The 13,647-nt window shown below is 35.2% G+C and overlaps 1 non-coding gene across 1 annotated transcript; it reads right to left on the reverse strand.

Annotated features, from left to right (window-relative positions):
• Positions 1 to 13,321: 13,321 nt before the first annotated feature.
• LOC122022158 lies at positions 13,322 to 13,418 on the reverse strand. The gene has a single exon (XR_006122886.1). It is a non-coding gene; the product is annotated as a small nucleolar RNA Z221/R21b (small nucleolar RNA).
• Positions 13,419 to 13,647: the final 229 nt, after the last annotated feature.

The raw sequence follows: 13,647 nt of genomic DNA on the forward strand, positions 1-13,647 counted from the left end.
AGAAGCTCAAGACCAAAATATTGAAGGTAGGGTCGATTATAGGTAATTCGTTCTTTTGTAATCCTTAATGATAAGTTAGTATTTGAATTTTTTCAGCAAGCAAAATTATTTTTTAAGAAGAATAAAGATAACGTGATAATAGATGCATTATTAAAGCTGAGTTAGTTAAAGTAAGTTAGTTGGTAGCGTAGTTGAATAATCATGTAAACCAATAATGATTATTGGAGTTGAATAATAATTAATAGTGCTAACTATTTTTTTTTTGTTCTTGACTGATTATGTGGGGTTACGGTGCTTCCAATATGGGCCAACAATACTTTCTCATTATATATGTAATCTTTTATAACAATATTTGATTCGACTCAATACATCAATGGGGATTGCGTAAATGTTTATTAAACTATTCTAGCTAATGAAGCCAAAACCTCTAACTCATCATACTACCCATCCATATTTTTTGGGGTTGGATTTAAAGTAAGTATTTGAGCACATGATCTTGTTTTTATATATATTGGATGTAGTCAACTTAAATTTTATCTTGTTTACATAGAAAATGTTTGGAATAATGCACGTGGACGCATTGAAACAAAGTGCTAAAACTGATGAAGATAAGCCCATTAGACATATTTTATGTCTTCTAAATAATGAAGATGATCATTAGCATCTAATGGTCATAGACCTAGAGGAAAGGTCATATAATTCATTATAACTCTCTCAACCTCACAGAAAACTACACTGCTATTTTTGATAAAACTATAAGTATTACGTTATATATATATATATATACACACACACACACACACAATAAGCATTGGATATGTATTAATTACTAATATCATTTATGTGTAGGTGTCATTTTTTAAGGAGCTAAACTGGGCATACTATCACATATGCCATAGTGGTTTAGCACCTTTCTCTAGGAGAGACTTTAATCGATTAAAGTAAATGGTCTCACACAAAGCAAATTGTAAGTATTTATTTATGTTACATCATCTTTATCTCAAAATAGACTCTTACAAGTTTAATATTATTTTCTTGTAGGTTAGATTGCGTTTTTTTTATGATGGGCTATGCAGAGAGTTTGATGTTTCAGAGATCAACGGACTTTATATAAGCTGAAATGCTCTTATAGATTTAGTCTTGGATATAAAATAATGACTGACAAAAGCTTTAAATTGTAAATTATATATTTGTAATTAAAAATAAGTATAATATGTTATTCTTGTAACGATATTCTATTTGTTTAAAGAAAAATTATGTTATATCAAATTTTAGTTGAACAGTTGTAAAATTTTTGAACTATATTTCTGTGTTTTAGAGTTTGAATTACATATAAGGCCCACGTTGGGCCTGATATTATCACATATCAGACCCACAATCAGGCTAAAATTTTTTATACGTTCGAGTACCTCTAAAGAGCTTTAAATAATGTGTACCTTAAGGATTTTAATGAACAACACACCTTATCAAATTTTAATTTATAAAAACAACCACCAATTTAAATGATCACATATCTAGTGTTGAACCTAACCTATTTGAATTTCTAAACTAAGTCACAATCCGTAGCAAGTTTTTAGTTTATAGAAGGGAGATATGGTCTCAAGTTTTAGATATTGGGATCAAAAACTTAGTAGTGATTGGTTAAACAAAGTAGCCAAGGTCCCAATCTATCAGACCCACGTTGAGCCTGATAGTATCCCATATCAGGCCCATAATCATGTTGAAAATTTTCTTAACATTAGATCACCTATAGAGAGATCTTTAAATAAGTAATGGATAGCACCGTTGGAGTCCTTACAAGACTAAAAACTCACAAGACTTGAAATGGGTGCAATCAGAGATATCTAGGTTCATCAGTAGATTTTGACCAAAACTCAGTGATGGTCGTATGGTACTTGGATTTCTTTAAATTCATATTCCCTATGAAGATTTGAGAAAGGAGAAGTTATATATGGTGTCAAAACTTAGTTCTAACTACTATAAATTGTTGAAACCCCAAGGTTGTTTTGGCGTGATCAACAAGTTAAGTTAGGTCCTATGTGTTTTTAACCTTGTGTCTAAGTGTGCAGGAGCTTAGGAGCACAGGTAGTCGAGCAGAAAACACAGCTAGCGAGAAGGATGGCACGCGGTGCGTCCGAGGGACGAGGCGCTATGGAAGAGTACACCGGCAGACGAGAAGGAAGCGTACGGTGGTTCCGAGGGACGAGAAGCCAGAGCAGAAGATTGCTCGAGGAGCAAGAGACACAGCTAGCGAGAAGGTCGGCATGGGGTGTGACCGAGGGACGAAGACTGCGGATGAGTATGCTGGCGGATGAGAAGGAAGCACGCGGCGATTCCGAGGGACGAGAAGGCGGAGCGGAAGCCTGCTCGAGAAGACCGAAAATTGGGTTCGGGTGAGCCTTATTCCGGATGGCAGAGATCACCCAAGCAAGCGGAAGACTCAGTCTGAGATGAACGGAGCCGGAGCAGAAGACCCCGGCTGAAAAAAGTCAATGGGGTTGACTTTCCCAGCTGGGGCGCCCGAAACTGTCCGGGGTGCCTGGACCAGTCCGGGGTGCCCGCGATGCTTCCAAGCATCCAGACCTGAACTTTGACCAGGATCGCGTCAATCGTGATTTGAACGTTGGGGGATAAAGTTTTATCCCCCCCAGGGTGCCCCGACCAAGGCTATAAATACAGTCTTGGTCCAGAAGCTTTTAATCAACACAAACAATTCATTTCCAACACTTGTACGCTCAATTTTTAGATTAGCTTCTCTGTTTTGCGCTTCAACGTTGTATGAGGCTTCTCCGCCTGAAGGAGTATTTAGTGCTACATTCTCCTTGGATTAACAACCTCCCCGATTGTAACCAAGTAAATCCTGGTGTGCCTCGTCTTTTCTGTTTTTCTATTTAAGTTATAATTTATGCAAGTGTTCTGTTGAAAGATCGAGAATGGTTGTGTTTTTTTTTTGCAGGCTATTCACCCCCCCCCCTTCTAGCTGGCCCAGCGGTCTAACAAGTGGTATCAGAGCCAAGGCGCTTCAGGAGGACTAACCGCCGAACGAAGCAACTGAATCGATGGTCGGAGCGAACATCTACCCACCAACATTCAAGGGGGAGTTCGCGCTTTGGAAACGACGAATGGAGGTATTTATTAAAACAGATTTTGGTATCTTATTAATTTTGAAATATGGTTATGAAGCACCGAAGAATGTGAACGGGGAAGAAATCGAAAAACGCCTCTGTACCAAAAAGCAGCGTGATGATTTTACATCAAATGGTAAGGCTGAATTTCACCTTTTAAGCGTACTACCGGTTGAAGATCTCAACAAAATCGGCGACTATCAGAGTACAAAAGAACTTTAGGAAAAGTTCTTAAAGCTCCATGAAGAATCAAAAGAAGTCGCATCCAACTCCTCAATGGACACCCTGTCATCATCGGAAGAATTTGAACCTAAGGAAATCGTCGGAACAACCTTAATAGCTGAGTATCTACCAGAAGATGAAGCAAGCTCATCCTCAATGAACATCGAGAGCATCGATGAAGGGGGAGAGTCTTCGGAAGAAAGCAGCAGTTCAAGGGGAGACACGGATAATGAAATCGACAAGGTAAGTCAGGTACGATCTCTTCCTCCCGATAAACTCTTTAAATTTGTTAAATTGTTAAAAAAAGATTGTTGCAAATTAGAAAAAGAAAATAAAATTTTAAAAGTAACACTAGCTAAATCTTGCCCTCTAGAAGATTTAGACAAATCAAAATTAGAAAATGAAAAATAGAAATCAAAAAATGTAAATATGAAAATTTAAGTAGGAAACTTGAAAAACCGTGCATGCTCATCTAATACAAATTTTAGAAGATTTAATAATTTAAATTGGTATTTTAGATATCGCCAGGGATGAATTAGGAATATTTCAAAAAGGTATGTCCCTAAGAAAATTTTAGTTAATCCAGTTGGCTGGAACCTATATTGGGTTCCAAAGTCTTGTCTGATTTGAATTTGAACTAATTAGATTTAGAGCTTTCAGCGAGAAAATTAGACATTAAAATTTCTTTATGAGGCTTTGTCTAAGGAAATGGTTGTTGCTCTAATAACCAAGAAGGCCTAGTGCCTCGCCACAACTTGGAAGCCAAAATACTGAAATAAAATATTTAATTAACTTTCTGATAAAGCATTAAGGTGGAAATTTAATAATGCTTTAAAAAGTCTTTTAAACATTTTTTTTAAAAAAATTTTACTTAGAATTTTTTTTTTTGCGTAAAAATTTTACTTAAAAATTAAAAGTTTTTCTGAAATTAGAAATTTCTACTTAAAATCTTTACTTAGAAAAATTTTCAAAAATTTTTTTGCAAAATTTCCTATGTCAGGATTTTTTTAAATTCTCTTACTTAAAGTTTTACTTAGAAATTGTTTAACTTAGAATATTTTTTTGCTGAAAATTATTGCAAATTCTCTAACTTAGAATTTATTCAACTTAGAATTTTTGTTATGAAAGTTAGAAATTTTTTTAACCCTTAGATTTTTTCAGAACCCCATTTTTTTATGTGATCAAAGGGGGAGAAGGAAAAGTATAAGTCTAAGGGAGGTAGATCAAAATTTAAATTTTCTATCACTTTGCACTTTATTGAAAAATTAATTAGTTTATTTTTATGTCTATTTTTACCTTAGCTTAACTTGGGTTGCTCACATAAAAAAGGGGGAGATTGTTGGAACCCCGAGGTTGTTTTGGTGTGATCAACAAGTTAAGTTAGGTCCTGTGTGTTTTTAACCTTGTGTCTAAGTGTGCAGGAGCTTAGGAGCATAGGTAGTCGAGCAGAAGATGCAGCTAGCGAGAATGACAGCACGCGGTGCGTCTGAGGGACGAGGCGCTGCGAAAGAGTACATCGGCGAATAAGAAGGAAGCGTGTGGTGGTTCCGAGGGACGAGAAGCCGGAGCGAAAGATTGCTCGAGGAGCAAGAGACGCAGTTAGTGAGAAGGTCAGTACGGGGTGCGACCGAGGGACAAAGACTGTGGATGAGTACGCTGGCGGACGAGAAGGAAGCACGCGGCGATTCCGAGGGACGAGAAGCCGGAGCGGAAGCCTGCTCGAGAAGGCCGGAAGTTGGGTTCGGGTGAGCCCTATTCCGGATGGCAGAGATCACCCAAACAAGCGGAAGACTCGGTCTGAGGTGAACGGAGCCGGAGTAGAAGACCCAGGCTGAAAAAAGTCAACGAGGTTGACTTTCCCAGCCGGGGTGCCCGGAACTGTCCGGGGGGAATGCTTCCGGGCGCCTGGACCTAAACTTTGACCAAGATCGCGTCAATCGCGATCTGAATGTTGGAGGATAAAGTTTTATCCCCCAAGACGCCCGGAACCCCTTCGAGGCGCCCCGACCAAGGCTATAAATATAGCCTTTGTCTAGAAGCTTTTAATCAACACAAGCAATTCATTTCCAACACTTGTACGCTCAATTTCTAGATTAGCTTCTCTGTTTTGTGCTTCAACGTTGTACGAGGCTTCTCCGCCTGAAGGAGTATTTAGTGCTCCATTCTCCTTGAATTAACAACCTCCCTGGTTGTAACCAAGTAAATCCTGGTGTGCCTCGTCTTTTCTATTTTTCTGTTTAAGTTATAATTTATGCAAGTGTTCTGTTGAAAGATCGAGAAGGGTTGTGTTTTTTTTTTGCAAGATATTCAACCCCCCTTTCTAGCCGACCCAGCGGTCCAACACAAATAAAGTTCTTGCTCCGTGCTAGTTGGCACGGAACATGTGAACCTTATGGATTTTAATGAACAACACACCTTGTCGAATTTTAATTTACAAAAATAATAACTACCAATTTATTTTTAAGTCCAAACTTAGTTAGAGATTAAAGCTAAATTATAATACTATTAGAAATTTCCAATCACACGATATAGACTTTAAACCAGTATTGGACCTAGTCTATTTGAATTTCTAAACTAATTCACAATCCATAACAAGTTTTTAGTTTATAAAATGAAGATATGGTCTCAAGTTTTAGAAATCGGAATCAAAAATTTGGTAGTGATCGATTGAACAAAGCGACCAAGGTCCCAACCTATCAGACCCACATTCATGCTGAAATTTATCGTAAAGTTTAAGCACCTCTAGATAGCTTTAAATAAGTAATGGATAGCATCGTTGGAGTCCATGTAGGACTAGAAACTCACAAGAATTGAAATGGGTGCAATCAGACCTATCTAGGTCCATTAATGAGTTTTAATCGAAACCCACTGATGTCCCTAGGATATTTGGATTTCTTCAAATTCACATTCCCTAGGAAGGTTTGAGAGAGAAGAAGCTAAATATGGTGTCAAAACTTTGTTCTAACCACTACACATGAAGTTCTTGCTCCGTGCCAATTGGCACGGAACATGTGAACCTTATGATTTTCATTTAATGAACAACAAACCCTATTAAAATTTAAATTATGGGGATACCAACCATTTTTTAATTCATAACTTAGTTACTTTGGAGTTCCCAAATTACATGCCTAATTTATATTTCCAAGTAGACCTTGTAGACTTGAAATCCAGTGTTGGACCTAACCTATTTGGATTTCTGAAAAATCCCAATCGTTACCAAGTTTTTAGTTTTAAAAAGAGAGATATGGTGTGTGTTGGTGCAATCATGCCCTGGAAGTTTTAATATATTGACAATTATTTAAGTTTAGGTTAATACGTTGGATCTAACATGAGTTGCGAGCTTACAAGAGAAGCTCTTGCAGGTCGGAAGATCGGATGCAAAGCAAGAGAAGTCCAAGGAGGTCGAGGATCAGATTCTTGGCAAGAGAAGCTCTTGTAGTTTAGAAGACCGGATGTAAGGCAAGAGAAGTCCAAGGAGGTCGAGGACCAGATTCTTGACATAAAGAGCCGGATATGAGGAAGCTCTAGGCACAAAGTCCAGGGAACAGGAGGTTCATCTAGGAGGTTTGCCTGACATCAGATACTTCACTTAAAGTGAATTGCTTCAAATTGTGGTTGGAATGTGTATCTGATTAATTTGGAAGCCAACAATTGATTGGTTAATCGATTAAGAAGCACCTTCGCGAGAATAGTGTGCTTCTGGATCGATCAGCCGATCGATTGGTGATAACAAATCGATTAGCTGATTGATTGATTAGGATTTGTGCAAAAGCGTAGTGTGCTCCAGGATTGATCAACCGATCAATTGGTGGTAACCAATCGATCAGCAGATCGATTGGACAGGCTTCTGCGTGAAAACATAGTGTGCTCTTGGATCGATCAACCGATCGATTGGTGGTAAATAATCGATCAGCCGATTGATTTCTCGACTTTTGCGCGAAAGCACAGCGTGCTCCTGGATCGATCAACTGATCAATTAGTGGTAACCAATTGATCAGCCAATCGATTGACCAGGCTTTTATGCGAAAGCACAGTGCACTCCTGGATCGATTAGACAATCGATTGTGCAATCTTCTTCATGAAAAGAAATATAAGCCATAATTGATCAAATAATCTATTTACGAGTTCAATCGATTAAGGCCTTAGCTCAATCAATTGAGATTCAAATAAAATAATCTGCACCATTGATCTTGATTTGAGTTGGTGGCGCTCAATGGATAATTCAGAATCAATTGAGAAACGTCTATATTTCGAAGACGCTTTAAAGGACTCTTCAATGAAAAACGCAACACAACTCTTGAAAACATTGTTCCATTACACTCCATCGTCACTACTATTCACCAGTTCTCAAGCTCAAGCAAAAATTCAAGCACTGAAGCTCTCACTAGTGCTGCAATCTCAAGCCACTCAAAGAAGAAGAAGGTGTACTCAAAACCCTAATCTCTTGTTTTCGTCTTCTTTATTATTGTGAGCTATTTCTGTTGAGAGAGAGAGCTATAAACCTTATAAGGTTTCTCTACCTTCGACGTAGTTCCGAGAAGGAGAGGTTCTATAGTGCAAGGGTGACTATGGTGTAGATCCTTGGACTAGTTATCTCCTCAATAAGGTAGATACCAAGTAAATACAAGGAGTTAACATTGTTTTGAAGTTTCTACTATGCAAAATCAAGTCAATCAAAAAATCAAAGCGAGTTATTCACCCCCCCTAGCTCAATCGGTCCTAACAGTGTGAAGTATAAGTTATGTCTCTTTTCACTTATCAGCACCACCATAGTAATTTGGATATTGTGATTTTTATTTTACTATGCAAAAGTATTGTTATTCCTGTGACAATTTAGTATACACTTCTCATATCATACATACCACTGTATTAAACAACAAATACTACATACAAAGATATAAAACTAACAACAATACATAATTGTGCATGTACATTCCCTACCCAACTATTTTGCTTACAATACTATAGATAATTAATCTGATGTTTTATAGAACTTATCCCTCAAAATTGATATAATTACATCAATTCTATTTTTTTTTTCATATCTCCTTGTTTGAAGTCCATCTTCAGATCGTATAAAAGATATCGATTGTATTGCATCACAAAGAAGTCACAGTCAATGTTATAAATAACATCAGTAATTTAATATTCGATATTTTATATTAATATTTTCTATTCACACTCTTTGATCTTGACTTACCTAGCTTCTTGTTGTGGACATTCTATTGTGAGAGACACTCATTAGTTGAAGGGATGACGCCTTTCAAAATTTGGATCAATAATAGCAAGGTGCTCACGACTATATTGTTTTAAATCTAATACCTGTAAGATTAAACAGGAAATTAAAATTTTACATCAACCATCATTTATACTACATTACTAACATACACATGAATATTAGATGCTCACCGCTATTTCAAATTCATATTTCGATTTACTTCCACTTGCTAGAGAATTGTAATGATTGAACATCATTGATTTGGTGCCCATCAACAATAAGTGGAAGTGTGCATTAATACTGCTCTAAGGTATAAAAATATACCTAAATTCTTCATCTTCTATATCTATTTTATCACTTATTGTAAGTCAAACTTGCTTGAGGATTTTATTGATGACTACAAATATGCAAAGTCATACATACTTAACTAAATAATAAAATTTATTCAAATATTATATATTCTCAAATCATTTAGATTCTTTACTATGAAGAAGATTGAACAATATATAGACTTGTTGTATGTCCTACTATACGAGGATGCTCCTCTAAATAGAATTTTACAATACATGTCAATTACCTCTCCTTTTGTCAAAATTTCTCTATTCACACCAGATAAGAAGGAATGCACATTTAAACTAAAGGGTGGATCCTCCCAAACGAAATCACTTGTAAACCTGCAAAATAAATCAATGACTATAAATCACATAATAAAATTAGAGAACCATATAATTAACTAAATTAGATAATCATATAATTATCTTGACTTATCACTTAATTAAATCAACTTTGTATTTAACACACTTTAGATTCTCCAATTGTTTTAACGAGTAGGTTATATCTTTGTCTTATTTTTTCTGCTTTGAAGTCTTAAAATGTTTTTTCATAAACTATACCCATAAACATAAAACATATTTAATTAATAAATTAAATCAAACAAAATACTATTTTATATGCAAATACAGACTTACAGCAATGACTTGTTTACTCATTTTGTTAAATTGGGCAATCCTAGCTGCATCCTTCTCTACCTCTTCTTCAGAATTACCTTCCATTAATGTGACGATGTCTCTTTCTTCTTCCATATCATTCACATCAAGTTTTCCTTTCCCCTTCTCCATAACATCAGGTTCTTTTACAAATTTTTTACCCCTATTTTTGTTAAAATGTTCTCCACAGGCTCACATATTTGTATATTTCTCCGCTTCCTCTTAGGTAAAATTTGGAGTCACAATGGACTATCAATTTGAGTATCCTTGTAATCATAGCGACTTCTGTCACGTCCTCTTCTACTTCTTGTTCCAAAAGCTACTAGTTCATATTGAGAATCGACTACAAGATCGCTTGATTGAGATTGCATGCCTTTATTTTCTATTATTTCAAGCAATTCTTTCACCCTATCATTCAAATATATGTTCTCCATTGTTAGTTCCTTAATTCAATTTGTTTGAATAATGTAGTTACAACATTCCTTATTACTTTATCTTCCTATTTCGTTGTCTTTAAATTGTGATGTCTCCATTGGACGTGAAATGCCATCAATGTCATTAAGATTCTCAACCAATGATTTCTCATATTGGATAGGGATTAGGTCAATCATAACTTGTCAAATTATTAAAATAAATGTTAAAAAAACACATTAACCTAACTTAAGTGATAATATTCAAAATTTACCTCTTTAGATGAGATTGAGTCGAACAAATTCTTCACCTTACATAGGGATGTAAATGAACCAAACGGTTCGCGAGCTATTCGGAGCTCGATTCGATAAAAAGCTCGTTCGAGTTCGTTCGTTTATCTTATCGAGCCGAGCTCGAGCTCGATTTTGAGCTCGACAGTTTTATCGAGCCGAGCTCGAGCTCAAGGATATTCGGTTCATAAGCTCGCGAACATATTCGTTTATAAGCTCGCGAGCCAAAAAACGAGCCTTAAATCGAGCCAAAAAACGAGCTCTAAAACGAGTCAAAAAAATGAACTCTAAAACGAGCCTTAAAATGAGTTTTAAAATGAGCTAAAAACGAGCTTAAAAACGAGCCCGAGCTCGCTTAACGAGTTAGGCTTGTTAATTTGATAATCGAGCTAATAATGAACCGAGCTTGAACTGTTCGCGAGCTTGATAATTCTAAAACGAGCCGAGCTCAAGCCTTGTGATAAAACCTCGATTCGAGCTCGAGCCGAGCTCGAGCTCGAGCACGAATATAACTTAAATGAGCCGAGCTCGAGCCTAATACTGTTTGGCTCGGTTAGACTCGTTTACATCCCTAACCTTACTAACATATAAAGGAATATATTCCTTCACTTATTAATTCGTGCTCCTTTAATTTTGTATGATTTTTGAATTGGAGCATACTCCAAAAATCATGCCTAATTCATTATCACAAGTGTTAGATAGTTATATATGTCCGCAAAATATTGTTAAATTTAACATCAAATATAAACTCACTACTAAAAGACCAACAAAGTCCTTCAGGTAGGGGAAGTTGGTGTTAGAATGTATTGTCTGAGTTGATGAAAATATATCTTTAATCTTAGATAATTATGGAATCATAAATTTATGGATGACTTCAACCCAATTGAATCTAACAAGATTCTCAAACTCATCTACTATATCTATAAGATATAAAAAGACCTTATATGTATTAGAAAAAAATAAGACATAAATAAATATATACAAAATGTAGAATTTGTAAAATAATAAAACATCTTCTTCTTTGACATAAAATTTAAATAACTCTTCAATTCTTGATCTGGTAGTTTCTTTTTTATTTGAGAAGTTAGAAAAAGATCATCTGATGCTTTAGTTGAATTGATCGGAGTTAAAGCACCTTGACATGTAATACCAAGCAACAAAGAAACATCTCTTCTTGTGAAAGCAACTAATACACCTGAACAACTTAAATTGTTAGTTGACTTCTACAAACAAACAGATAAATAAGTATCAGGTTTACATTGGGTCTAATATAATCTCATGTCAAACCCAATGTGAATATGATATTATCTTATATCAGACCTAACATGAATCTGATATTTAATCATATCAAGTCTAAGTTGAACATGATATAAATATTTTATTTTATTATACAACTACTTTGTGATTAAAATTGATAATTATTAACTATACCTAAGAATCTAAAGATTTGAAAAATTGAATCCTAATCTTGAAATATATTAACAAACATATATGCTACATATATTATATATCCAAGATGACTATTTATGTAAAATAATAAATTCATGATGTATTTATTTCTTTATGGATGCTTGAAAAAAAAATTAAAATGACTTATAATACTGTTTCAATACAGTTTATGCCAAGTCAACTTAAACCTACAGTAAAAACAATTTTAAAATTTTAACCAAACTCAAATGAGTTTTTTAAAATCAAAAAATTTATAAGGTGATACCTTTACAAATAATTGAATTGCAAAATATGATGCAAACCCATTAACTTGTGCCATTATGAAAAAAAATTATTGCCAAAACCTTAAAACTTGTAAAGTCACAATTCAATGTGAATTTATAGATAGAAATACTTAATGCCGCCTAAGAGACACATGAAAATACTTTGAAAAATACCTGAAAAATAAAATTTTCATATCATTTTACTACACCCTTAAAATTAAATTTTCATATCAATTTACTGCACCCTTTCATAAATAAACAACTACAATATAACTTTTGATAATTTTTATATTCCACGTACTCTTTTAATAAATTGTTGATATTTCAATGGAACTAGTGAGATTTTTAATTGACTGAAATTAAAATATTACAATTGGATAAAGCTAATCCAAGTTTAATTTGAAGGCTATACATAGAGAAAAGGAGAGCGCCACTAGAATTTACCAAACTATCATCTTGAACAAATTTCACAGCTCCAACTAATTTTTATAGTTTTTTATGCTTTTATTGTTTTGTTCTTGTTAGTAAAAGATAATGAATACATGAGATGAATCAATCTTTAGAGTTCAGAAAATCTCTTGAATCATGGTTTGAACTTTTGTGCTCGTACACGGCAAGTAAAGATTAAGTTGCTTTTATAGCTCTGGTGATTGGAATGAAAGCTTTTTACAGTTCTACTGATGAAGCTGCATTCACCTACATAATTCATGTCCTTCTCAGTATGAAAGAATTTACTTGTATTTAGATTGCAAAGAGGCCTAATCGTGTTGGGAGAAAAAGGGGGAGTGCCCTTCAATTGGAAGGCAAATCGGACAATAGCTTAATTCCAATATAAAATGGCATTTATTCCGATGGATGGAACTCATGGAACAACTTGTTGAACTAAGCATATGATTTTTTGTTTGGCACGATTCTGATATAATAAAATGTTTTGCAATTAGAATCACAACAAGAAATGGTTTGATTTTCATTAGTTACTTGTCAGATTGTCACGCTCCAGAACCAAAAATGTTGGCGAAAAGGTCAAAAAGACAGAATCATCGATCTATTCAGAAAAACAAAGAACCTTCTTAACGATAAAGAGAGAAGAGGAGATGACCATCAGAAGCACACGGTTAGTATCAGCAAGGCAGATGAACAGCCGATTCAGTCCGCATCAAGGTTGGGCATAGCTCTCATCATATGATCCTTCCACTCGATAAATAAAAAAAAAACAAAAAAAAAAAAGAGGAAATCGAAGACAAAAACTCGCAACAAAATCACAAGAACCATAAATCTCAAAGCAGATCTGAGGACAAACAAGCGCAATCCAAAGGGAAAGAAAAATCAAAATAGAATCATGAAATTGAAAATAGCTAGGCTCAGGAATCAAAATGGGTAGAAGAATTGATGTCAGCACATGAGACGATAAACCTCATCTGCGTGGTGCATGACTTCATTCTTCATCATCGCCCGCTTCGAAGATCAGAACGGCAGAAGGTCGAGGAGGCAAACCTGCGATGGGAGGATGATGAATAGGACGGACAGTGCAGATGGCAAAAGTTGATTTATATAGAGAGAGAGGGGGAGAGCGGCTACAGGGAAACCCTAGACTTTGTGGGTTAAAATTATTGGCCCGGTCCAAATTGATTTATTTATGTCCAGATTGCCAAGTCTATCCAATCTAAAATTAAAAATAATAAA

Source organism: Zingiber officinale, chromosome 9A (assembly GCF_018446385.1).
Source record: "Zingiber officinale cultivar Zhangliang chromosome 9A, Zo_v1.1, whole genome shotgun sequence".
Lineage (NCBI taxonomy): Eukaryota > Viridiplantae > Streptophyta > Magnoliopsida > Zingiberales > Zingiberaceae > Zingiber > Zingiber officinale.